We start from the raw sequence: 13,811 nt of genomic DNA on the forward strand, positions 1-13,811 counted from the left end.
GTCCGGTGGGTCTCCGCTGTCATGTGGAGGAATCATTATTTTCTGTGTAATAAGGAGGCACTTCCTTGCGGCTGCCATGGACCCAGCTGTCAGCCTCTCCACGTATAGTACTCTTCTGATGGAAGTTGGTCGTTGACCACATTGACCACGCTGCGCCAAGAGCACCACGGCGGTGGACGACAGCAAGGCCTAGGAAGGGGACTGCATGGAGCTGGGGAAGACGTGGCAGTGGAAGTCCGCGCGGAGAGGAGTACTAGGGTTCACTGGTTCGGCTGCGGTGTGAGGCTATCGTCACTGCAGAATAACAGGGGGTGTGGGTGAGTAGAGGGATGGCCTGGCCAGCGGTGGGAGTAGTAGGGGGCGGTGAGGCCTCCGTGGGATCACAGCCGGCCACGGGAGGTAGGAGCACGCGGCATGACCAGCACTGGTTTGGGCGGCTGGAGCAAGAAGACCAGAGGTTGAAGAAGCACTACGGCTGTTGGATGGACATCGTACGGTCACTGGAGCTAGAATCGTTCATATTGACTAAGTTGACAAAGCCCTCCGTCCCCGTCAACTTAGTTGGCCCACAAGTCAGCCTCCCATTATGGTGGGTCCTAGCTAGCAGGGGGTATTCATTTTTTTGTGCGTAATAAGGAGGCACTTCCTTGCGTGCGAAGATATAGCTGGTGGGTTCGACCTGTCAGCGGGGGGAATGTTTTTTTCGTGAAATATAGAGGCCCTTCCGGTGGGTCCCAGCTATCAGGTGGAGGAATCATTATTTTGCGCATAACAAGGAGGCATTTCCTTATGTGCAGCCATGGACCCAGCTGTCAGCCTTTCCACGTACAGTCCACATCCAATGGATGTCGTTCATTGACCATGTTGACCAGTCCGCGCCGAGAGCACCATGGCGGTGGACGGCGGTGAGGCCTAGGAAGGGAACGACACGGAGCCAGGGAAGACTTGGCAATGGTTGCCCACGCGGTGGGGAGTACGAGGGTTTACTGGTCCGGTTGCCGTCACCAGAAAATAACAGGAGGTGTGGGTGAGTAGAGGAATGGCCTGGCCAACAATGAGGTAGGGTGGGGCGGTGCGGCCTGTGCGGCAGCATAGCCGACCACGGGAGGCGGGAGCAGGCTGTCCCACCAGCGTTGGTTTGGGCGGATGGAGCAAGAAGATCAGATATTGAAGAAGCAGCACGGTCGTTTGATTAACATCCAACGGTCACTACTGCTAGAATCGTTTGTGGACTAAGTTGACAAAGCCTTTCGTACACATCAACCTAGTAGACCCACAAGTCAGCCTCCAAATCTGTCCCAAACAGCATACAACCCGAAATTTCTAGCCAGATTCAAATTAATTTTAAAACCAAATTTGCCTTAATTTAAATTCAATGAAATTTTACCTGCACAAAAACAATGAAATTTAAAATATTAAAATCCAAAAGAAAAAAGTATTTTGGAACTAATTGTCTGTTTGCTGTATTTTTTCATTTTACAGCCCATTTATTATTACTTATAGCCCATTTTCTGGGCAAAAGGCATCCCTCCTCATCTTGAAAGATTTCTGGCCCAGCAGGGCGTAGAAAAGCAAGTAGGCCTACGTTGGTTATTCTGCAAAAAACAAAATAGCTGGCTAGCCATTTTGACAAAAGGAAAAAAACAAACTGGGCTGGTCATGTGCTAAACATATGAAATAAAAGCCTGGGCTAGACGGGCCATAGGTCCCGCACAACCCAGTTGATACCCTTCTCCGTCCCGAAAATACAAAATTACTGCATGTGCTGCTGGGTCCCTACTGTCATCCTCACCATGTACATTCATCTCCTTATTCCTCTCAGTTGTTGACCATGTTGACAACACCGAAGGGTGGCTCCATGGTGAGCGAACCAAGGTGGAGGATGATGGTGAGGCCTTGGACAGGAACGGACAGGAGCTGGGGAAGATGCCTAGAGTTTTAGGGTGCGATGTGGCCACGATGTGTGTATGGCAGCTGTCAGTGTCAAAACCGGCGGATCTCGGGTAGGGGGTCCCGAACTGTGCGTCTAAGGCTAATGGTAACAGGAGGCGGGGGACACAATGTTTACCCAAGTTCGGGCCCTCTCTATGGAGGTAATACCCTACTTCATGCTTGATTGATCTTGATGATATGCGTATTACAAGAGTTGATCTACCACAAGATCGTAGAGGCTAAACCCTAGAAGCTAGCCTATGATTATGATTGTTGTTGTCCTATGGACCAAACCCTCTGGTTTATATAGACACCGGAGGGGGCTAGGGTTACACAGAGTCGGTTACAGAGATGGAAATCTACATATCCGAATTGTCAAGCTTGACTTCCATGCAAAGGAGAGTCCCACCCGGACACGGGACGAAGTCTTCAATCTTGTATCTTCATAGTCCAACAGTCTGGCACAAGTACATAGTCCGGCTGTCCGAGGACCCCCTAATCTAGGACTCCCTCAGTAGCCCCTGAACCAGGATTCAATGACGACGAGTCCGGCGCGCAGATTGTTTTTGGCATTTAAGGCGGGTTCCTTCTCCAAATACACCAAGGTAGATTTTGAACACATGAATCGTGTCCGGCTCTGCAAAATAAATTCCACATACCATTGTAGAGAGCACAATATTCCACAAATCTAATCTGTTGGCAAATTTTCATAGCATGACATCACGCCACGGCCTGGTCATTATTCGAACCGTTTTTCTCAACCTGCTACTGCACATATTGCGAGGTAGTTTTATTGGCACATCTTGTCGAAGCAGAGATCGTGTCCCCTTATCACGGGATTCTCATCAATACTGGTGTGGGTAACCCAACCGCACCATCAACGCAGTGCTTGGGGAATAAGCGAGTTTATCGGGCAAGTGGGGAGGCGCAGCCCTGCTGCCTTTATAAGGAGATAAGGACTCCCCTTTTTCACCCACACCTTCTCCTTCCTCTGCTCATCCATTCTCTCTCACTCGACTCCAGCGCCCAAGTGTTCGTCTTCTCTGCCCACAAAGGCCCTCCGAAAATGTCCGGATCCGGAGCAGGAGGCAAGTGGATGGCCTCTACCATCTGGGAGAAGGATATCAAAAAGCTTCGGGAGGCCGGGTATCTGGCCAAGAAAATCAGCCATCATGTCCCGACGGCAGGTCAGATCGTCCCAACCCCGGAACCCCACGAGAGGGTTGTATTCCTCCCTCACTTTGTCCGCGGGCTAGGGTTTCCCCTCCACCCATTCGTTCGCGGCATCATGTATTACTATGGGATCGATTTTCATGATCTATCCCTGAATTCCTTCCTCAACATCTCGACATTCATCGTCGTGTGCGAGGCCTTTCTCCACATCTCGCCACACTTCGGCTTATGGCTGAAGATTTTTAATGTGAAGCCCAAGGTAGTGAGCGGTGAGCATGATGAGTGCGAAGGTGCCATGGTGAGCAAGATGCCCAATGTTACATGGCCATCAAGTACTTTCAATGATTTTGTCAAAGGGTGGCAACAACAGTTGTTCTACGTCACTGAGCCACGCGACACGAAATGGGCCGCAACTCCCGAATTCCGATCCGAAGCTCCCCTGTAGCTTATGTCCTGGCCCAAGAAGGGCCTGAACTGGTCTTCGCCCGATGAGTTGTCAGTGCTCCAGAAGCGCGTCAAGGATATGGAAGACAAGAACATCAAAATTGTCAATGTAGTCCAGGTGATGTTAGTTTGCTGGATTCTTCCTTGTCAACACAGGGCCTGCAATTTGTGGGAATTCGACCCGGCCAAGCACCAGACCCTGCTAGAGTTCTTTGGCTCCTCGCACAATGACATCTAGAAGGTGTTCTTTAAGTCCGGCAAATCGTGGCCAGACTCAGCCGAGGACCGCGGGTACCAACTATCCTGTCCTGCAAGTTCGGTATGTCATTGTATGTTGGCAAGTCATACGTTTTATTTGCATAACCCAAGGGAAATGCTTAATGTGTTTTACACAACTCTCCTAGGGCTAGACGAAGAAGGCGGGGAAGATCTACTGTCCGGCCCCACTGCCAGAAGAACCGATCGGCCCACTTCTAACGAAGATGCTGGTCCCGACGCCTTACAAGGCACCGAAGAAGAAGGCCGAGAAGGAGGCCAAAGAGACCAGGGGCGGCCTTCGTCGCCGCGGTGCTTCAGACGCAATATCCAAAAACTCCGATGCCCGCTCTTCCTCCGGAGAGGACGAGGAAGAGGAGGAAAACCAATCCCCAGCGAGGGGAAGAAAGAAAAGGACGAACTCCACATCCTTGGAGGCCGAGTCGCCTAAGAAGGGAAAAACTCCCCTTCTGGAGGAGTCTACCGCTGCTACCGACATCAGCCCGAAATGGAATCCCAGGGCCCAGCCCCTGGTGAACTCGTGAGTATATAAAATCCGAACACGTTTGCGCATCCAGACTCACTATGGCATGATGTTTTAATCATTGAGCCATACTTTTTTGCAGCCCGGCGAGGTCCCGCACCGAACAATCCTCATTGGAGGATTTACTGGGCTCAGATTCTATGGACAGTGGGACACCCCCGAAGGCCCCTTACCCGAAACATGTGAACGACACCGAGGTATCGTCCCAGAGGGACCCAAGCCAAGGAGGGGGGGGGGGAGATTGTCAAGGCGGTGCCCGGAGGTCGAACTTCAGGGGTCAGACACACGGGAGAAAAGGCTCCCATGGACGTCGACGGCGGGGGCTATCTCAAATTCAGCCCCCAGCCGGACACAATTCTGGAGACCGATACAGCTCCAGAATCAGGCAGGCAGCCTCCCTCGGCTAGATGGGGCGCATGTTCCCCTGGTAACCTCTGTCCAACCAGAGGTGTCAGATACTTTATCGGCGGTGCTGAAGAACGCCTCCATCGTTGAAGAACACCGTGCCCTTATGGGTGCGGTGATAGAGAAGATTCAGTCCGCTGAGAGTGGACTGAATGAAGCGTGCATCAGCCTTATAATGGGCTTTGAGGTATGTTTTTGTGAGGTTTCTAAGAGTGTCATAGTATAGGTAGTAGCCCCTGATACACTGTTCGGTGAAAGAAAGAACCAGACAGAGGATCAAATATATGTTCGCAGAAGACTCACTTTATGGCATCTCTCCCTCTCTTTTTATAATAAGGCGTCTGTGGCGACTACCGCCTCTCATACTGCAAAAGTCTCCGGACTAAAGCAGAGTCTGGAGCAGGCCGAAGAAGAACTCGGCCGAGTGAAGAAGCAGTTGGAGGATAACCAAGGTATGCAAAAACCTTGTTCGCATTCAGCACGAATGAAGAAGTTAGTATGATGAAAATATTTTTATGGTGTGCTCTAGGGGCGACGATCGAAGTTGAGGCTCTTAAGAAGGCTGTGGCCGAAGCCGAGAAGAAGGCAGCCGCAGAGCAAGCTCTTCGCGAAAAGCACGAGGCCAGGGTTATTGAAGCTGAGAAAGAGCTCCAAGAGGCCATGAAAAAAATGCGAGACCTTGGAGCAGAGTGTAACGAAGAAATAATCCGAACTCGCCCAGGCTCGACAAGCTGCATGTGATGCCCGGGGGGAAGCCTAAGCACCCTGCAGGAGATCCAGGAGGTGAGGAAGATCGCGGCGGGTAAGGCTTTTTCTATGCAAAGCAGGTATTTGAAGGGAGGAAATCGCGTTTTGATAATTTGAATTCGGATTTCTCCAGGGGTATTTGTGGAGTTGCCATGCAGAATATCTGATGCCGCCCAATTCTACCGGGCCGAAGAAAGGAGCACTGCAGATAAGCTCTTTTGGTCTCAGTATCTGGTGCCAAATTATCCAGTGCCTTTTGACGATCAGCTAAAACAGCTAATCGAACTGCATAAGGCGGCCGAACTAGCCATGAAGGATTTAATTATCCAGCTATGGCCTGCCGAGCCGATTCCCAGCAGTTACTTCGGGCTCGTAAAGCGGCTTGTGAGTGCCTGCCCTCGACTTGAAGTCATCAAGCGGTCGGTCTGTATGGAGGGTGCGCGAATGGCCTTCGCCCGCACGAAGGTGCACTGGGCTAAGATGGATGCTGAAAAGCTGATGACCGAGGGACTGCCGGAGTGGAAGGTGCACCGCAAGCTCGAGTTATATTATGATAGTGTCCTGAAAGGATCCCACCTCGTGGCGGAGCAATGTTCCAAGGACATTGTATTCCCATGAATACGGTCATGTTGTCCTATGTAATGTTAACAAAGGTCATTTCTATTATTTATTGCCTGTTATTTGAAAATTTTCCTCCTGCACGGCCATTTTATATATTAATCCTGAGAGTTGGCCAGTCGTCGGCTTCTACCCCCATGTAGGAAGTACGGGGGTGTTCGGGGTAATCCCGAGCACTCTTTACCCCAGTTTTGGGTCCTTGAAGGAGGTGTTCAGTGCAACGAACCAGGCAATCAGACTATAAGGCTTTATCGCTCTCACTTAGCCATAGGAGTTTGACAAAAGGAAGGTAGGCGCAGCCTGTCGGTGTCAAAACCAGCGGATCTCGGGTAGGGGGTCCCGAACTGTGCGTCTATGCGGATGGTAACAGGAGACGAGGGACACGATGTTTTACCCAGGTTCGGGCCCTCTTGATGGAGGTAAAACCCTACGTCCTGCTTGATTAATATTGATGATGTGTGTTACAAGAGTGGACCTACCACGAGATCAAGGAGGCTAAACCCTAGAAGCTAGCCTATGGTATGATTGTTGTTCGTCCTAAGGACTAAAGCCATCCGGTTTATATAGGCACCGGAGAGGGCTAGGGTTACACAGAGTCGGTTACAATGGTAGGAGATCTACATATCCGTATCACCAAGCTTGCCTTCCACGCCAAGGAAAGTCCCATTCGGACATGGCACGAAGTCTTCAATCTTGTATCTTCATAGTCTTGGAGTCCGGCCGATGATGATAGTTCGGCTATCCGGACACCCCCTAGTCCGGAACTCCCTCAGTAGCCCCTGAACCAGGCTTCAATGATGACGAGTCCGGCGCGCATGTTGTCTTCGGCATTGCAAGGCGGGTTCTTCCTCCGAATAATTTATAGAAGATTGTGAACACCAGGATAGTGTCCGGCTCTGCAAAAATAAATTCCACGTACCACCGTAGAGAGAATAATATTACACAAGTTCAATCTGCTGATGTATTTAGTGGCATGACGTCATGCCATTACCAAGCCTTTACTCAAATTGTTTTTATTGTTCCACCTCCGTGCGTTTAGCGAGGCGGTTTCCTTGGCACGTCTTGTCGAAGCAGAGATCGTGTTCCCCTTATTCCAGGATTCCCATCAATATGGACGTGGGTAACCCAACCGCGCCATTGATTGTGACGCTTGGGAGATAAGCGAGTTTTACCAGGCCGATGGGGACACATGTTTTTGTCCACCCATATAAGGGGATAAAGATCCAACCGTTTTACCTGCGCCTTCTTCCTCCTTGGCTTATCCATCTCCGCGAACTTGAGCTCCAGTGCCCAAGTCCGCACTTCTCACCTCAACCTTCTCCAACTATGTCCGGAGCGGGAGGCAAGTGGATGGCCTCCTCCGTCACGGAGGGGCAGATCCAGAAGCTGCGCGACGCCGGATATTTGTCCAGCGACATCGTGCATCGGCTCCCCGACGAGGGAGAGCTCATCCCCACCCCCAGGCCCCATGAGAGGGTAGTATTTCTTCCCCACTTCCTCCGCGGACTGGGCTTCCCACTTCATCCCTTTGTCCAGGGGCTCATGTTCTACTACGGCATATATTTCCATGATCTGGCCCTGAATTTCATCCTCAATATCTCGGCGTTTATCGTCGTGTGCGAGGCCTTCCTATGCATCCAGCCCCACTTCGGCTTGTGGCTCAAGACCTTCAGTGTCAAGCCGAAGGTTGTGAAGGGCAGCCAAGCGGAGTGCGGAGGCGCCATGGTGGGCAGGATGTCCCATGTTACGTGGCTGGAGGGCACTTTCGTGGAAACCATTAAGGGGTGGCAATTGGGGTGGTTCTACATCACCGAGCCGCGTGACCCTGATTGGGTAGCGGCCCCCGAATTCAGATCCGGCATCCCTACACGGCTCACCTCTTGGAAAGAGAGTGGCCTGATCTGGGGGGATTCATAGGAGCTGACCGGACTCCTAGCCTGTATCCAGAAGCTGGTGGACAAGAAGCTCAAGCTTGTCAACGTAGTCCAGGTCATGCTCATCCGCCGGATTCTCCCGTTCCAGCGACGGGGCTTCAACGTGTGGGAGTTCGATCCGGCGCAGCACCAGACTCTGAGCAGGCTCTTCGACACTACATACGAAGATGTCTGGAAGGTGCTGTTCAAAGGCGCTGAGGCCCCCGCATCCGCTACCGAAGATCACGGATTCCGCTCGCAGCGTCCAGCTGACGAGGTAAGTGATTTTGCCACTTGTTTTCCATAGTTTGACTCTATGCGGGATCTAAACTCCCTTTACCTTTGACAGGACTGGCTGGCGAAGGCCGAACGGACTATCTGTCCGGCCCCATTGCCAGAGGACCCAGCGGACGCCCGCCTAACGGGGCTGCTGGCTCCGGCACCCCACATGGTGCCGGAGAAGAAGGCCAAGAAGAAGGCCACGGGGACTCGGAAGAGTTCCCGTTTTCAGGTGCTATCGGATGATGAATCCGAGGCCGACTCCTCCCACCAAGGAGAGGAGGAGAAGAAGAAAGCCTCTCCCCCAGCGGGGGGAGGGAAGAAAAGGAAGGCCTCCCCAACAAGGGAGGCCCAAGGGTCCAAGAAGGGAAAAACTCTTCCCCCGGACTGCTCCACCAACGACAGTGACAACGACGAGGACTGGCCTCCAAGGGCCAAGCCCCTGGCGAGATCGTAAGTATCTGGACTCCCAAATAACTTCAAGGTTTTTATTTTTCCCCACATAATGTCTTTCTAATGCCGCGTACAACCCTGCAGTCCGCCTAAGGATGATCTTCCCGCCTCGTCGAGCGGGTCCTTAGGTGCGTCGGATATGGATTCTGTTCCGACGGCCTCCACCCCCCGTGATGCGGATGATGCCGAGGTGGGATCCTAGGAAGGGACCCACCGGGAGGAGAGGGCCCCGGAGGTGTCGCAGGACAACCTCCCGGACTTTGCATCGGACTCGGCCCCGGAACCCATAGTGGCTCCGGAGTCCGGCGGGCGACCCCTTCGCAAGAAGGGCAAGACCGTGACACCAGCTGCCTCCATCCAACCGGAGGTACCGAATAACTTGATGGAGGCGCTCAATGGCGCCTCCATCGAAGAGGAACACAACACTGTTATGAGTGCGGTGATTCAGAAGGTGCAGCTCGCCAAGAGCGGGCTGACTGAAGCCTGCAGCAGCCTTCTAACAGGCTTTGAGGTAAGAATTTCAATATGTAAAAAATGGTACCGCATAGACAGTAGCCCCTGATGCTCGGTTCGGTGTACGAAAAGAAACGCCGGACTAAGGATCTAAAAAGATATACGCAGGAGTTAAAAAATATGTCAATATGTGATTGCAGGTTGTGCTGCTGACCTCTTCCACACTGACTATGGAGGTCAATACTTTGAAGGAAAACCTCGAGCGGTCCGAGAACGAGCTCGGCCATGCCAAGAAGCAGCTCGAGGACAAGGAAGATGAGAAACACCTGAGTAAAATTGTACCTTACAGAAAAGGATTTTGGTTGCAAAAAGAAAAACAAGGATAACGTGGGTATTGCAGGGGCCACTAACGAGGTGGCAACCCTGAAAGAGGCGGTGGCCGCGGCCGAACGAAACGCGGCCGCAGAGCGCACCAAGCGAGAGAAACAGGAGGCGCGGGTGGCGGAGTTACAGCAAGAGCTCCAGGATCTCGTGAAAAAACATGAGAGCCTGGAGCATGACTCAAAGACTCGAGAGTCCGAGCTTGCGACAGCTCTTGAGAGTGCCAAAGCCACTAAGGCCGAAGCCTACAAGGCCCTCCGGGAGATTGAGGCGGTGAAGAAAATAGCAGCGGGTAAGGCATTTTTATGCAAAGTAAGCATGTGAGTGTTAATTACCTGTTGCTTACCCGAATTCGGAGCTCTCCAGGAGCGTTCATAGATCTTCCTTGCAGCGTGTCCGATGCTGACGCATTTTACCAGGCCGAGGAGGGGAGCTCGATGGAGAAGGTCTTCTGGTCTCAGTATGCTAAGGCCGGACATCCGGTGCCCCTTAGCGACCAGCTGAAGCAGTTGGTCGAGCTCCACAAGGCGGCCGAACAGGCCATGAAGGGCCTCATAGTTCGGCTATGGCCTAAGGAGGCCATGCCTGGGAGATACTTCGGCCTGGTGCTGCGGCTGGTGGATGCGTGCCCGTGGGTTGAAGTCATCAAGCACTCCGCCTGTATTGAGGGTGCCCATCGGGCCCTTGCCCGCGCAAAGGTGCACTGGGGCAAGATGGATGCCCAGAAGCTTGTGACGGACCCACCACCAGAGGGCAAGGAGCATCGCACGCGCGAGATGTATTATAAGAGTGTGCTGAAGGGCGCCCACACTATTGCGGGGGAGTGCTCCAAAGATGTAATTTTTGAGTAGATTCGCATTTTGTTATCCTGTGCACTGCAAACTTAGTTCATATGCGCTAAGCAATGCTTGTTAATTTAAAATATTACCTTCTGTGCAGCTATTTATCAAATCTGAGAGATGGCAAGTCGTCGGCTTCAGCCCCCATGCCAGGAGTGCTGGGGTGTTGGGGATAAACTTGAGCACTCTTGTTCCCATTTTTGGGTCCATCTAGGGAGGCGCTCAACACAGCGAACAAGGCAACCGGACTTATAATGCTTGAACACTCTCACTTAGCCATAGAATTCTATAATTTTAAATTTCGGCGAAGCCCCTAGTCTTCGGAAGGCCGAATTTGGGGCGCTATCCACGCCTGGGCCAGACAAGATCCGGCTCCTCGCTCTAAGCGGCACAAGTCTTTAAGGACTCGCAAAAACCTCTCGAACAGCGACCGGCTCTCGCCTCATCATGATGGTCAGTTTTAGCTTTCTCCACTGAGGCATTAACCCAGCTCAACTGGGGCGCAATCGCAGTGGTTCTCCCAGTGCTATCTTAGCCGATATAATGGAACGTAAGGTACCAAAACATGGGAGCCGGGCAAACCCAACTATTGACCCAAGACATGATTCGGTGCCGATGCATATAGTGCTATAAGTTCGGGGTGCCGCACTTGTGAAAGTGTTCGGACTTATCATGCCATGATGCGGGAAACATAAGCCCCTGGTGTGTGTTAACCGTACCAAAGTGTACGGATGCAATATGTCGAAAATGAACATATGTATGAAAAAGAAATGCAATTATAAGCAAAAAGGTGCTGCATTGTTTTATTCAATAAGTGCTGCTATGAATGCAGAACGATACAAATAGTGCGATAAGCAAGGGGTGGGACTGTTAGACATGTCCCCCTCCAGGGGTAGGCTGCGGACTGGTGTATAAAAATGCTCGTAATGGAGACCACCTGTATATTCGTTGTAGCCTTTATCCTTCCCTGGCTGTTGCATCGTGAGTTCGGCAGGTCTGCTGCCGGACAGGGCTTCTGACGAACGGAGTCCTGTGGGTAAAAAATAAAAGGTAAAAAGAAAAAGAACGACACACTTGAGAGCCCCTGGTGTGGTTGAGCCGCAGTCTGGGCTTATTGTGGTCGTGCCCCTCTCCCCATGCCCATGGTATCTTCAGAGCGTAATGGTGTATGCGAAGGACCTGTTTGGACGTTTTGCAGGGGCTGGGGTTGGGGCCGCACTGCTACACGTGCTCGGAACGTGCCAGATGGTCTCGTTGTAGGTTACTCCGGGCGCGCTTAGCTTTGTCCGGCCGCTTAACGGCCGGACTCGAGAATTGCCTTAAGAGGCTGCATTGTACTTCTTCCGTGAGAGCCGCTGTATGTTCCTCCGTTCGGAGAGAACGTTCAGTGTTTCCGTTGACCGTGATGACTCCTCTAGGGTCTGGCATCTTGAGCTTGAGGTATGCGTAGTGCGGCACCGCGTTGAACTTTGCAAACGCGGTACGTCCGAGCAAGGCATGATAGCCGCTGCGGAACGGGACTATGTCGAAGATTAACTCCTCACTTCGGAAGTTATCCGGGGATCCGAAGACCACTTCCAGTGTAACCGAGCCTATACAATTGGCTTCTACACCTGCTATGACGCCTTTAAAGGTCATCTTGGTAGGTTCAATCCTTGAGGGGTCTATGCCCATTTTGTGCACTGTATCCTGATAAAGCAGGTTCAGGCTACTGCCGCCGTCCATTAGGACTCTGGTGAGGTGAAATCCATCAACGATTGGGTCTAAGACCAATGCGGCGAATCCGCCGTGGCGGATGCTGGTGGGGTGGTCCCTTTGGTCAAAAGTGATCGGGCAGGAGGACCATGGATTGAACTTCGGGGCGACTGGCTCCATCGCGTATACATCCCTGAGTGCATGCTTCCGCTCCCTTTTGGGTATGTGCATTACGTATATCATGTTCACCGTCCGCACCTATGGGGGAAAACCCTTCTGTCCTCTATTGTTCGGCAGTCGGGTCTCTTCCTCGTCATCGCTATGCAGCCCCTTGTCATTGTTTTCGGCAATTAACTTGCCTGCCTGCTTGAATACCCAACAGTCCCTATTGGTGTGGTTAGCTGGCTTTTCGGGGGTGCCGTGTATCTAGCACAAGCGGTCGAGTATTCGGTCCAAATTGGACGGACCCGGAGCAGTTCTTTTGAATGGCTTTTTCCGCTGACCGGGTTTAGAGCCTCTAAATCCTGCATTAACTGCCGTATCCTCACTATTGTCGTCGTTGATGCGACGCTTGTTTTTGTTACGACGTGACCTGCCATTTTGGTCCTTGAAATCCGGACTGCCAGAATGTTTGCTGAGGTTGTTGCTGCGTGCTAGCCAGCTATCCTCACCCGCGCAGAAGCGGGTCATGAGTGATGTGAGGGCTACCATGGATTTCGGCTTTTCCTGTCCTAGGTGCTGGGTAAGCCACTCGTCGCGGATGTTATGCTTGACGATCCGGACAGTCGACGATTTGGTTTTTCTTGGTTAAGAACCGTGTCCAGAATTGTCTGACCGATTCGTTTGGCTGCTGAATTTTGTGGCTTAGGTCATCAGCATCTGGTGGTCGCACATACGTGCCTTGGAAGTTATCGAGGAATGCGGCTTCCAGGTCTGCCCAACTCCCAATTGACTCTGCTGGCAAGCTGTTAAGCCAATGCCGGGCTGGTCCTTTAAGCTTGAGGGGGAGATATTTGATGGTGTGAAGATCGTCACCGCGGGCCATGTGGATGTGAAGAAGATAGTCTTCGATCCAAACCGCGGGGTCTGTTCTGCCATCGTAAGATTCGATATTAACGGGTTTAAACCCCTCGGGGATTTGATGATCCATTACTTCATCTGTGAAGCATAGTGGGTGTGCGGCGCCTCTGTACTGGGCGATATCACGACGGAGCTCAAAAGAGCTTTGTCTGTTTTGTTCGGCCCGGCCGGACTTACTGTGTCCGGCGCGACGGTTGTCGTCACGTACCATGGGGTGCCCACGCAATCCATAGATCGATCTTGATTGTCTTGCCTTATCCTCCAATATATCTCGCAAGTCCGGAGCGTTCCCCTGTGGCCCTGTGCTTTTCGAGCGATGCCGGGGTACGGGTCTAGTGAAGGGCCTAGAGGCCTCTCTGTCACGACCACGGGGTGGTCGGTTAGCCGTATTGTCTCCTGGTGATGCGGGTTCATACACTTCCTCCTCTAATCGGGGGAGCAACTTGCGTTTAGGGTAGCTTTTGGAGGGGCGTTCGAGTTCATGCTCTTCGGCCGCGAGGACTTCAGTCCATCTATCAGCTAGCAGATCTTGATCAGCTCTAAGCTGTTGCTGCTTTTTCTTGAGGCTGTTCGCCATGGCCATAAGCCTGCGTTTAAAAC

This window comes from Triticum aestivum, chromosome 1B (assembly GCF_018294505.1).
Source record: "Triticum aestivum cultivar Chinese Spring chromosome 1B, IWGSC CS RefSeq v2.1, whole genome shotgun sequence".
NCBI classification, from domain to species: Eukaryota; Viridiplantae; Streptophyta; class Magnoliopsida; order Poales; family Poaceae; genus Triticum; species Triticum aestivum.